We start from the raw sequence: 14260 nt of genomic DNA, 5'->3' as shown, positions 1-14260 counted from the left end.
TTTCAAATCATACTTCTTTTTTTTTTTTCATTTTCTTTCATGTTTTTCCATTTCTTTTTTCATTCTTTTCTTTCTCATTTTTCTCATTCCGATTCTTCATTTTTTTCTTTCATTTTTTTTCTTTTTTTTTTCTTGAGCATTAAGACCAAGCTCACATTATATTCCAAACTTTGAACCGAATCCCAATTGAGGACCCAAATAAAACCAAACAAAGCTACTAGATCAACAAGTTTGGAAAATTATAATGTAGCTAGGGATAAATGTTTTTGAAGGGGTAAAAAAGGCAAAGATAATCATGTGAATGGCTCCAAAATGCTATAACAAATAAATGCATGCTTATAAAGAGATGAAATAAAGACCATAGTTGTGCGTTTTGATGAAACACACATCATAAGGAGACACCTACACTCACCTAAGAGAGACCGGATATGGATGCATCGGTCTAAAGAGGTTCTACCTTACCAATTTTGTAGCTCGCCAATAGTCAAGATCAAGCCTATTTGGTTCATTTTCCATCTCCCACCTACTATGTCAAGACATCCCCATGTAACAATTATCCCATCATAAAAGAGTAAATCATTAGCTATAAGCTATCATAGGATGAGCAAGAGGGAAAGTAGGCTACAAGCAAGCAAAAAGCACAAATTTCTCTCAAAATTTTCAAATTTTCTATATGCAAATTATACTACATGATGCAATCTCCCCCCTAAGCTAAACACAACATTGTCCTCAATGTGCCAACAATTAAATTACCCAACTAAACCATAAAAATGACTCAAAGCACATAAACAAGAAGGACTAGAGGTCATATTTAATGGGTTGCAAGACATAAACTAAAATGCAAAGCAAAGTAAACTTACTAGATTTGCTAGCCTCCCCCCAAGCTAGTATGTATACGGGGGACTCTTTCTTCATCATTCATCTAAGAAAAGGGCCAAAAGTTGAACCCCTTCCTTCCTTTCTTCTTCTTACCACTTCCACATCCAGACGCTTCACCTTGTTGACCACTTCCACAAGAATCATCCTCTTGGAGAGGAGTGACATACTCACCAATATTTTGGCTACTTCTAAGACCATCACCATAGCTACTATAACCACCATACCCACCATAGCCTCCATATCCTCCATGTAATGCCTCAACTCCATAATTCGAACCACAAAAATCCGGACCGGGAGCATATGTAGTAAAAGTACCTGCATCATTGTTAGGAGGGGAAGAAGGAGGAGGAAATCCACCCGGAGGATAAGTATAAAATGAAGGTGTGGCCCCGCGGGTTGGATTACTCCTTCCCTAGAAAAATGATCATATATGGGATGTAGTGCAAGTCTTTGGTCATCACGAATTGTATTAACACTTAAGCTTAAGTCTCGCATCATATCCATCATTTCTAGACTAGAGGGTTAATGAATACTAGAGGTGGAATGACGTGCTTGAGAGGGTTGACCTCCCTCATGCCGCTCAACGGTGGTACGTGTCTCACCCCGTAGAGGCAAATGGTAAATAGGTCTATTAAAAGGGGCACTCCCATGATAGGGCTTAGTGTGAACTAAGGCCTTAATTTCTTTCTTTTCTTCTGGTAGACTAATGGAGTCTTGCCTACCAATTTTCCAAACCATGTTAGGGTGAGAATCCCTAAACCAATAGCAAGAAAGGAAATATTCATAATCTAGCCCAACCCCTTTTTCGCTAGAGATAAGCAATGGTCTCAAGTCGGTGTTTTCTTGGTTGAAACGACACAAGTGGTGAGGAATATTTGTAACCAAATCTCCTAAGACAATACAACTATTCTTTGGGTTACATTGTTTGGTCAAATGGACCACAAAGTGGCAGGGAATATTTATCCCCCAATTATCTTCACCATTAACATTAAGGAAGACACCAAAAATCTCCACCTCAACTTTCCTCACCGAGTAAGGCTCATTTCTCCCAAAAAAGATCCACCCCATAAATCTTTGCCAAACCCGAATGTCGGGGTAGTGTATGTATTGGTGGGGGCAATGATCCCAACTTTGAAAAGGGAAGTGAGAAATGGCATTCCATGTCAAAACCGGGTTATAAGACTTGGGTGATTCAATAGGTAAGTCTTTATGAGGCAATTGGAAGATATTAGTGAAGTCCGCTAGGTCCATTTTGTGGTCATCATTAAATAATCGGAAACTCACAAAAAGCACAAAACCGGGTTTCTTCGACCTATGAAACTCAAAAGAGCTTAAGAACTCAAGGGTGAGTTCGGCAAAGGTCTTATAATCCATTGTATAACAATGTTTCATACCAAGGTTCTTAAATAATGTCTTAACATTCTTTTCTATTCCAATATTGTTCAAAGAAGCTTGGTTAATGAATTTAGTCGGTTTCATACCTTTGCTCCTTAGGATGACCGAACTGTCATTTTGCTTTTGACAATTGAAAATTACTCCGGGAAAATCCGGATCTTGCCATTCCAGGACCTCTTCCATTTGCACATCCTCCGCAGCCCGGGAGGATTCCGCATCACCTCTTCTCCTCTTAGAATCACCTTGGGTAGGAGGTCTTCTTGGTGCCATTTTTCTGAAATTTAAGACAAAAATTCATCTTAAGGTAAACCAAAATCCTTCCAAATAGACATAATAGAACGAATTAGTGAACTAATTAATACTATAAACATGAATAGAGCATACTACAATCAATTTCTAGTACAAATAAGCACAAAATCAATTTCCCCCAATTTGAGTTAAGGTTTGATAAACTTGATGAAATTGATTAAATTGGATGAAATTAAAGAGAAAAGGGTAGAAAACTTACTTGATGATGTTAATGGATGAATGAATCTTGCAAAATGATGAAGAAATAGATGTTTTGTTGTGATTTTGGTGAAGAAAGTGAAGAAAATGAGAGAGATAGAGTAGAAGATGGTACTGTCGGGTTATAGGAGAATGATAGAATGAAAATCTTTTTTATTTTTACCCGTCTAAAACAGCAGCCAGCAATCCTCGAAACCACGTCCCTGATCGGGGCTGGCAACCCCGATCGGGGTTGACCTGTCCATGCTCCTTTTTGCTTTGCTCCCGTAATTGAATAATTCCGTCCCGTTTTTCGAAAACTACGTCCCCGAACGGGGTTCTTGCATGGGGAAGCATGCTATTCTCTCCTCTAAGTCTCCTTTTATTCATTTTCACCTATAAATCACAAAAAAACATCGTCAAGTCTAGTATTTTATTCCTAATTCTACGAAAAACAGTAAATTGCGGAAAATTAAAAACAAGAAATAAATAAAAGCAAATAAGAAGCTTGGGTTGCCTCCCAAGAAGCGCTGGTTTAACGTCTCGCACGACGAAAAAGCTTGAGTCGGTTTAAGCTTTCTTAAGTAGAGGTTTAACGGTCACTTCCTCTATCACACCAACGACCACATTCTCATGGTAGATCTTCAAACGATGGCCATTTGCTTTGAATTTTTCGCCCTTAGTGGTCATCACTTCAACGGAACCGAACTTGTTGATATTTGTGACGGTATATGGACCGGACCACCGTGATCGTAACTTTCCCGGAAATAGCTTGTAACGGGAATTGAATAGCAAGACCTTATCACCGATTTGAAATTCCTTGTTCAAGATCTTCTTGTCATGCCATCTCTTTGTTTTATCCTTGTAAAGACAAGAGCTCTCATAAGCTTGTAAGCGGAATTCATCAAGCTCATTTAGTTGAAACAACCGCGTTTCTCCACTCAACTTTGGATCCATGTTAAGCTCCTTAACCGCCCAATAAGCTTTTTGTTCCAACTGAACGGGGAGATGGCACGCCTTTCCATAGACCAACCTATATGGTGAGGTACTAATAGGTGTCTTATATGCGGTACGGTACGCCCACAAGGTATCATCGAGCTTCATACTCCAATCCTTTCGTGATTTGGAAACAACTTTCTCAAGTATGGACTTAAGCTCACGGTTAGAAACCTCCACTTGGCCACTAGTTTGTGGATGGTAAGCCAAGCCTCTTCTATGACAGACTCCATATTTCTCCAATAAGGCATCAAGTTATTTCTCACCAAAATGAGTACCACGATCACTAATGACCGCTCTTGGAACACCAAATCTTGGAAATATGATCTTCTTGAATAAGTTGATCATGGCACGGGCATCATTTGTTGCAGTAGCAATTGCCTCTACCCATTTACAGACATAATCAACGACAACTAAAATATACCGATTCCCTTTTGATGAAGGAAACGGTCCTTGATATTCAATTATACAAACATCAAATACCTCGACTTCCAAGATACCATTTAAAAGCATCTCGTGCCTCCTTGATACGGAACCCGTCCTTTGGAAAGCATCGCAAGCCATCACGAAATTTTTAGCATCTTGGAACATAGTTGGCTAATAGAAGCCGGATTGCAACACCTTTGCAATGGTCTTGGATGGTCCATGATGACCACTATAAGGAGCAGAATGACATCCTTCTAGCACCCCTTTCACATCCCAGTGTGGGATACATCTCCGGAATAGCCCGTCGGAGCAATGTTTGAATAAATTTGGATCGTCCCATAGGAAGAACTTGGCATCATGTGATAACTTCTTCCGTTGTTGATATGAAATGTTAGGTGGCAACTCTCCTCCAACTAGATAGTTGGCTATTTTGGCATACCAAGGAGTATTGGCTTCCAAAATCATCAAAACATCATCGGCGTAGGAATCATCGATAGGTAATTCAATACCTCCATCATTGAACTTTAAACGGGATAGGTGGTCGGCAACAATATTTTCGGCACCATTCTTGTCTTTAATCTCAAGATCAAATTCTTGCAAGAGCAAGATCCATCGTATCAACCTTGGCTTAGCTTCTTGTTTGGCTAGGAGGTGCTTTAATGCGGCATGATCGGTATGAACAATGACTTTTGAACCGATCAAGTAAGAGCGGAATTTGTCTAAGGCATAGACAATGGCAAGTAGCTCTTTCTCCGTGGTGGCATAGTTGATTTGAGCCGTATCCAAGGTTTTGCTAGCATAGTAGATAGCATGGAGAATCTTGTCCTTTCTTTGTCCTAGCACGACACCTACCGCATAGTCACTTGCATCACACATGAGCTTGAATGGCAAGTTCCAATCTGGTGATTGGATGATAGGTGCGGAAATCAAAGCTTTCTTGATCCTATGAAAAGACTCAAGACAATCGTTAGTAAACACAAATGGAGCATCTTTTAGAAGATGCTTCGTAAGGGGTTTTGCAATCTTAGAAAAGTCATTAATAAAACGGCGGTAGAATCCCGCATGGCCTAAGAAACTTCTTACACTCTTCACATTTACCGGTGGGGGTAGTTGCTCAATAACTTAGACCTTAGCACGATCCACTTCAATTCCTGTTTCCGAGACAATATGACCAAGCACCACTCTTTCATTCACCATGAAGTGGCACTTATCCCAATTCAACACTAAGTCAACCTCTTGACAACGCTTCAATGCTTTAGACAAGTTAGCCAAACATGCATCAAAAGAAGAACCATAAAAACTAAAATCATCCATAAACACCTCCATGATAGACTCGATAAAATCGGAAAAGATGCTTATCATGCAACGTTGGAAAGTGGCAGGGGCATTAGAAAGGCCAAAAGGCATTCAACGGTAAGCAAAGGTACCATAGGGACATGTAAATGTGGTCTTTTCTTGGTCATCCGGGTGAATGGGTATTTGAAAGAACCCGGAATAACCATCTAGATAGCAAAAATACTTGTGACATGCCAATTGCTCCAACATTTGGTCCATAAAAGGCAATGAGTAGTGGTCTTTCTTGGTGGCTAAATTTAGCCTCCTATAGTCAATACACATTCTCCAACCCGTCACAATTCTAGTTGGAATTAGTTCATTTTTATCATTTTTGACTACGGTGGTTCCTCCTTTCTTAGGAACCACTTGGACCGGACTCACCCATTTAGAATCGCAAATCGCATAAATAATTCCCACATACAACAATTTAAGCACTTCCTTTTTGACCACTTCTTGCATGTTGGGATTTATTCGTGTTTGACCTTGGACACATGGTTTATGATCTTCCTCAAGATTGATTCTATGCATGTAAAATTCGAGGCTTATGTCCTTTAAATCATCAAGTTTGTATCCAATGGTTTTCTTGTGAGACCTTAAGACATGAAGCAATTTAGACAATTGACTCTCATTCAATTTAGCACTAACAATTACCGGACACATCTCCTCATCATCTAGAAAAGCATACCTCAAATTGGTGGGGAGGGGCTTAAGTTCGGATTTTTGTACCTCAAGGTCTTGAGGTGTAGCAACCAACCCTATAAAGTGTGAGATTTCCTCCATTGATAACTCTCCTCCATCCAATTCATGCTCCAAAACATCTATCTCCTTATTTCCAATCTCATCATCACCTACAAATGATTCCAATATCAAGAGTGCCTCCATGGGATCTTTAGACAAAGATCGAGGTATAGAGTCTTCTATGACAATGTCAACAACATCCAAAATGTCAATAGAATACCAAGACTCTTCTATCATAGGACTCTTCATGACACTATTGAAGTTATATGTGACCTTATTGTCACCCACTTCTAATGTGATTGTACCATTCTTGACATCAATTACCGCATTCGCGGTATGTAAAAAGGGTCTTCCCAAAATGATTGGGATTTGGGCATCTTCGGCCATGTCAAGAACAATAAAATCAACCGGAATGAAAAACTTACCAAACTTCACGGGAACATCTTCAAAAACTCCCAAAGGATGTTTTATAGAACGATCCGCCATTTGTAATGTGACACTAGTACATTTTAAGACTCCCATATTAAGCTTAGCACAAATAAAGTAAGGTATTAAACTCACACTAGCACCTATATCACATAAAGCTTTATCAATTTGATAGGTGCCAATTGTGCATGGAATAGAAAAGCTATCGGGATCTTTTAACTTAGGAGGGGACTTGTTTTGCAAAAGAGCACTCACCTCGGCGGTAAGGGCTATTGTTTCAACTTCGTCAAAAGTCCTCTTCTTAGTTAAAATGTCTTTCATGAACTTAGTATAAGATGGAATTTGAGTGATTAATTCGGTAAAAGGAACGGTTACCTGGAGATTTTTCACAACTTCCATGAATTTACCGAATTGAGAATTCCTTTATTGCTTTGCCAATCTATGAGGGAATGGCACTTTGACTTTTTCCGGCACCTTTGTTTCAACATCCTTCTTTGGAGGAGCATCCTACACATCTTTGACTTCTTCAATCACAAGTGGATCATACACCTTCTTTCGAATATCTTTGCCTTCTTTACCATTAGGAGAAATCTCCAACTCAATAAGTACCTCCTCATCTTCCTTGCGCATGGGTGGTCCATCATATTTCGTACCACTTCTTAAGGAGATAGCATTAAGGGTAGCATGTGGTTGCTCACCTTGAGGTGGTAATTTACCCGTTTTCCTTGAAGAGCTAGATGAGGCTATTTGAGCCATTTATTGCTCCAATATCTTGATTGCGGCATTGTGAGATTGATCACTCTTTTGGATTTGAGCCAACAATTCCCTTTGCATTTGAACCATCATAGCCTCACGTTTACCTCCTCCTTGGTTATTTTGTTGGCCATTTTGTGGTGGACCTTGATTTTGTTGGTAATTTTGTTGAGGTGGCCTTTGTTGGTTTTGATAACCCGGTGGGGGATTATACTTTTGTTGTTGAGGGACATACGGATTTTGTTGTGATGAGGGTTGAGGTTTAGGGTTAAGAACATTGTTACTTCTATAAGACATACTCGGGTGGAATCTTGAATTCGGGTTATATGTATTTGAAAATGTACCCGGTGGATAAGAGCTTTGTCTTAGAGCTTGAAAAGCATGTACCTCCTCAATAGTAGCTTGACAATGAGCGGTGTAATGACCCGCACCTCCACAACCGTCACAAACAATGATTTGACTCGTAGAGGACACGACATTGAGTTGTTGAAGAGCATCTCCTTCCGCCAATTATTGTTGGAGTAGGGCAATTTGAGCTAACAAGACGGGATTGTCGGAGGATTTTTCTTTGCCTTTGAGTGGCACACTTCGGGAACTGACATATTATTCGTCATGGATCGCCATAGATTCGATCTTGGCATGAGCAATATTGGTGTCAATTTGATCAAACCGCCCATTGTTGGTGGAATCAAGAATTCTTCGGGACTCGGCACAACATCCATTGTAGAATGTTATAGCTAGAAACCAATCATCCAACCCATGATGTGGGCATTGTCTTTGAAACTCTTTGTACCTCTCCCAAGCCTCATATAAGCTCTCAAGAGCTTGTTGACGGAATCCGGTGATTTGGCTCCTCAAAGTTTGAGTTTTCTCTGGTGGAAAAAACTTTTGATAGAACGCAAGAGCCAATGTCTCCTAATTGGTGATTACCATAGCGGTGCGGTCAAGGCTATTGATCCAAAGCTTGGCCTTGTCCTTCAAAGATAAAGGGAAAAGTATTTCCCTTATTTGGGCTTGAGTGACGCCGTTTGACGGATCATGGAGCAATAATCACAGAAATTTTACACATGAAAATTGGGATCCTCCAAAGGAGTTCCCCCAAATTTCTTCCTCTCCACAAGGCTAATTAAAGCCGGCCTGATCTCGAAGTCTGGCGCGTAATTTGAGTAGTTGTGTTACCGGCCGGAAGCATGGCCGCGGTGGGCTTTAAGTGATCGGAAAGTTTCACCATCTTTTTAGTTGAAGATGGTGGTGGTGGAGATGATGAACTTGAAACCTCCTCTTCTTCAAGAGCTTTTAGATCGTCTAGGTAAGACTTTCTAGCACGTTTAACTTGCAGGGGAGAAGCGGCTTCTTTCACTACTTTCCAAAAACGTCCTCTTCTCCTAAAGGTTTTTTCGGGTTCAGAATCCTGTGAAAGCAAATCTACACTACGAGAAGACCTGGGCATAAGACAACAATTTCTAGAAAATGATAAGTAACGGTCTCAAGGAACAAGTGTTCTTCAAGACAAAAGAAAACAAGATAAAAATCGACAAATCAAAACGCAATAAAACCGTGCTCCCCGGCAATGGTGCCAAAATTTGATAGGCTATCGTACACCTATGCAAAGATAATTACTCTAGACACAAATTAATGTAGTTATAGGGGTCGAACACAAGGAGACGAGAATTGCGTTTATGAAATGCTATGGAAATATTCTTATCAAGGTCGATTACGTTTGGTTTGGTTGGTTGGTTGGTTTGATGATTAATAATTATAAAGATGTAAACTGTATGATAAAAGGAGTCTAGGGGAGTCGGGTCACACAAGCAAAGGTAAATATACGTTCATGTTAAACTCGGTAATATTAACATTGTCAATTGTTTAGGCTTAGAGACACCCACCTTACGTTATTAGTGTCAACCATAGACCGGGTCCTAGAGAAACTCTCGTGTATGACTAAGTCGTCCTACTACACATGCTTAGTCTAATCCGATTCCGTACTTCTCAATTTATAGAATGAATTAACAAACTTAATCTACGATTACGGCCAATAACCAAAGATTAAACGTTGAGGTGCAAACATGTGATAGAAACAATTAGACAATATTATGTCAACCTAATTTATCATTTACATATTTGATTTTGCATGGCTTCCCTAGCCCCTAGACTAAGGAATTTAGCTACTCATATTAAAATGTAAACTATAAATATGTTGAATAAAATGCTAAACATGATTGTAGAAATGTTATAAACTAAATGATAAAACATAAAATATGAGATTAAACTATGTAGTAAAATTGAAATGCTAGCGATGAAATTATGAAAACGTAAATAGAAATGTAAACTAAATAAACAAGAATAAGAATAACCGAAATAAGGAACTAGAACTTGAATTGCAAAGAGGAGTAAAGAGAACCAAATGCTTGAATAACTTAGAACCAATTGTTTAACATCAAACAAAAGCTTAACAATATTGAAACTAAAGATGAAAACTAATGAGAGAATTTTGCTTAAGGCTAATATAGTGTATGAAAGACGTAAGAAAAGATATCCATAATGATGGATTAAGGCCCCTATTTATAAGAAAATAGGGGCATAACGTAAGAATTCAAGCGGAGGTCAACCCCGATCGGGGTTGCCAGCCCCGATCGGGGTTGCCAGCCCCGATCGGGGTTGCCAGCCCCGATCAGGGGCGTGGTTATCCGGCTATTTCCCCTTAATTCCTTGCTTAAATGCTAAGGGAATCCTAAGTATACGATAAATGCCTCTTAATGCCTCCGGTAAATGCTTCATAAATCCTTCTTAGAGCATCCAAAGGAGCATCCTAAGCTTGGAATTCTCTCATAATTTTAGACTTCTTTAGGGCTCTTTTGTAGGATCATTTTGCATTATCTCACACACTCTTGCTTGGGCTTGGAAACACACCTTCCATTGTCATACTTGGTCCATATTGTTTCCACTTAGCTTAGTTAACTTGGTGCTTGCTAATGTGATAGGAAAAAGCCTCTAAATGCTTAGATTCCTACAAAATGTAACAAATACAAACAATACAACTAGAACACAAGATTAGGTCAACAAATATACTAATTAAAGTATGATATACAATAAAAATCGAGCTAAAATGAGGGGTACAAGTATACATAAAATAAACACATCAAAACGTAAACCGTCTTAAACTAGTTTTTATATTATTTAATTAAGACCATCAACACGCCTTAATCCCTACTCATCTCTGACCGTCTTTGACCGAGCCATTGACCACCCGTTGACCACCCTAACTCGGTGACGAGAGTGTCGTTGGGGCTCTCAATCAAACACATTTATAATTCTCAACAAACAACTAGTTAGTGGTTAAGTCGAGGTCGATCCATGGGACGGTGTGCTTTGGGTTCTAAGTATATCTATCTCTATTTATGCTAGTGTCACAATTGATTTGGGTTTGTAGTTGTGTTCTAGACTAATGATAGAAATAAAGTAAATAAAGGTGTAAACAAGTAATAAAGTGTACTAGGATATCATGGGGTCATAGGGGATTCATGGTGTTGATCATACAAACATGTTTACAAAGTTGCAAGCAATTAATGTTGTGGAGGAACCAAGTTGGTTTATGTCATACAGTTCATAGGAAGAGTTGGGTCCCGGAGCCGAATCGATTAGATTGTACAACACCTACAAGTTGACTTACTTTCCTCCTATTCAACTTCTATGCATGGTCTAACAAGACTCGAGTTGGTTTATGTCTTACAAGTCTCATTGAAAAGATAAGTGATGGGTAAAAAAATGCAAGGATTCATAGGTTCGCATTTCATCAAATATAACATGTGCATAAGTTGAAATCACAACAAGCAAGCAAATTAATTATGGAATTATATTAGATTAAGCATGAATCAATCCCCATGTTGGTTTCCCCTAATTACCCATTAATCCTAGCTAAGTAACTACTCACTCATGATCAGGTTTAACATGTTAATAAGGTTGTTAATCATACTAACAAGGCCAAACATGAAGAATAAATGATGTGATTAACAATAATTAAACAAGAGTAAAAGAGATTATACCTATGAAGATGATTCCAAATAATAAAGCAAGAATAAAAGAAGAGAACTTGATTGATTGATGAAGAGTTGCCAATTCTCCAATAATAACCCATTAATCTTCAATTACCCAATAATAAACTTGAATTACCCAATAATAAACTTGAACAATAATTAAGGAAAGATTAATGTGTAATTTTGTGGAAAGGTTAAAGGATAATCTATTCTAATATACTCCTAATCTAATCTAAGGAAAGTTGATTTAATCTAAGAAAACATGATTAAGAGAGCTTGATAATCTAAGTAGTACAATGGGGTATTTATACTAAAGATTAGGTACAAGAATTAGGGTTACTAAGGGCTTGAATGACGATTAATACCCTTAAGAAAAGTTGAGGAAATGCTTCTCTCGAAGGAAGATGCTAGTTTCCTTTTTGCTAGTCTTTCAGAAATATGCGCATCCCGAGTGGAACAAGGAAGAGACGTGCTGTACTGGGCAGGAATCCGAGCGGCCAAGGGGTCGGGACGAGCGGATTGTTTGGCCTCAAGACGAGCGTCTTCGCATCGGGACGCTCGGATAATTTGGCTTCAAGTCGAGCGTCTTCTAGCAGGAGACGAGCGTCTTCTTGCAGGGGACGAGCGTCTTGAGTCTCAGGACGAGCGGATTGGCGGACAGCTTCTTTGTTTGAGCTCGAATTGTAAAACGGACGTCATTTTCTCATCCGGACTCCTATTGGAGTGATTCAACAGCCTAGACCACTTGATTTTTCGACTCCGTTTCATCTATCAGACTTTCAGAGCCAAAGGAGCAACTCTTGGTTTAGGTTCCGAGCAATTTCTTCTTGTAATATCTTCCTTCTCGTCATCCTTGCTTTTAAGCCTATGATCTTTCTATATACTCTTTATTCCTATATCCTTGCCTCCTCTTCATACTAGTCCATCCAATATCATCAAAAATCTTCTGAATATGCACGGGAGACGGCAATTTCCGCCTAATTATCTTTCTTCCTACAAAACATACGAAATGCACTAGGAAAGCAAAATAGAAAGCTTTTGACGGATAAAATGGCTATGGAATGTTATAATAGTATGAAAAATAGGCTCAATTAGGGGACTAAATGTGCGCAATTATGAGTCACATCACTCGGTTTGACCGAGTATTTTAAAGGGTTTTGGGGGTGTTGGTTAGGGCTACGTTTTACACCTTATATAGGGGCTGCCTTGGACCGGTGGTGGGGTTGTTTAGTCGAGGGTGGAGAGGAGAGTCTTGTGGTGGTCAAGGGTGGCAGATGTGGTGGCTGTAAGTGGCGGGAATGGGGAGAGAAAAGGGGATGTCGAGTGGTTGTTATTTGTTGTTGTTGTTGTTGCTTGTTATGGTTGTGGTGGTCGAGTGTGAGTAAGAGAGGGCACGGATCCGGTGGTGGTGAGGGAGTCGACCACCGTGGTGGTGGTGGCCGTATGTGGTGTCATTGTTTGTTGGGGTTGTTGTTGGTGTTGTTGTCACTTAACACGGGTGTAGAGTTGGGCTGGCAGACGGTTAGGGCTGACCTGGGCAGGCCTGGCCACCGTGGCTAGGTGGTGGTCACGGTGGAGAGAGTAGTGGTGGTTGGTGAGTCGGGTTGGGTAGTGTATAAGACGGGTTTGTTTGGTTTTTTTCGTCGTATATGTATTTGTATAATGTATTAGTATATTTATACGTATTGGTATAAATATATTAGTATATTATACGTATTGGTATATGTATTGGTTTAGTATATTTATACGTACTTGTATACATATTTGTATGATTAGATGAGTATATTTAAACGTATTTGTATTATTATCGTATTTTAGGAAATGGGTTTTGTGAGATGGTTTTACGAGACGGGCCAAGCTTGTGTGACGGTTTGCTTATGCGGATATGCTATGAGGTAGGTTAATCCTACTCAGTTTCAATATGCATTTGGATGGTTATTTGAGTCGTATTTTTAATAGGCATTGCATTATAACATGAAATTTGTTAAGAGGATTGGATTAGTCGGTAATTGACATATTGTGTGGCATCTTGCATTTGCTGTACTTGTCATGTATAATGGATAATGTGACGGTTGTGACTGTTGGTGGTTGGTTAGGAGACGGGAGACGGTTGGGAGACCGTCTTCCGCTTGGGTCGTCTCTTGGAGCTTTCCCACTTCAGGAGGGATGTGCACATTAATGACTTGAGTTTGGAGGGACGCGTGTGGTTGAAACATGACGTCTGGCAGGGGATCTGGTTGGCTTCCGGACCCGGTACATCTGGGCGTGTCCCGGTACCTGTTTGTGATTATCGGTATGTCTCGGCGTGTCCCGGTACCTGTTTGTGGTTATCGGTATGTTTGAGCGTGTTCCGGTACCAGTGTGGTTGTCGGTATGTCTGGGCGTGTCCTGCTACCATGGTGGTGATTGTTGATGGGGGTTCACTCATATCATGATCATGTTGTATGCTCTCACTCGAGTCGTGTCACACTTTATTTATTTATTGAAACTGACGTTTGTGTGTCTGTGTCTTTGTCACCTATCTCTTTTGGGGTGGCATGTCTCGATCCATATGATATCCTTTGGTCATATGCGGAGCAGGTTATGTTCATGTTGTTTGGATAGTACGCGGGAGACGAGACGAGCTTGATGATATCACGAGACGAGTCTAGTTAGCTAGAAGAGTATAGATGTCATGAGTTGTATTTTATTCATTCATTTGTTTACGTTTATGTAAATTATTAAACATTACGTTAATAAATCGTTCTTTGATTGGAGTTTTGAAACCCTACCTCGGGAAACCGAGATGGTAA

The 14260-nt window shown here is 39.7% G+C and overlaps 1 non-coding gene across 1 annotated transcript; it reads left to right on the top strand.

Moving 5' to 3' along the window:
• The first annotated feature begins 8188 nt into the window (after window positions 1-8188).
• Window positions 8189-8295, top strand: LOC141624324 (small nucleolar RNA R71). The gene has a single exon (XR_012534131.1). It is a non-coding gene; the product is annotated as a small nucleolar RNA R71 (small nucleolar RNA).
• Window positions 8296-14260: the final 5965 nt, after the last annotated feature.

The sequence above is a fragment of the Silene latifolia genome, chromosome X (genome assembly GCF_048544455.1).
Source record: "Silene latifolia isolate original U9 population chromosome X, ASM4854445v1, whole genome shotgun sequence".
NCBI lineage: Eukaryota > Viridiplantae > Streptophyta > Magnoliopsida > Caryophyllales > Caryophyllaceae > Silene > Silene latifolia.
The sequence above is the reverse complement of the archived record's forward strand: the minus strand, read 5'-3'. Positions and strand labels throughout refer to the sequence as shown.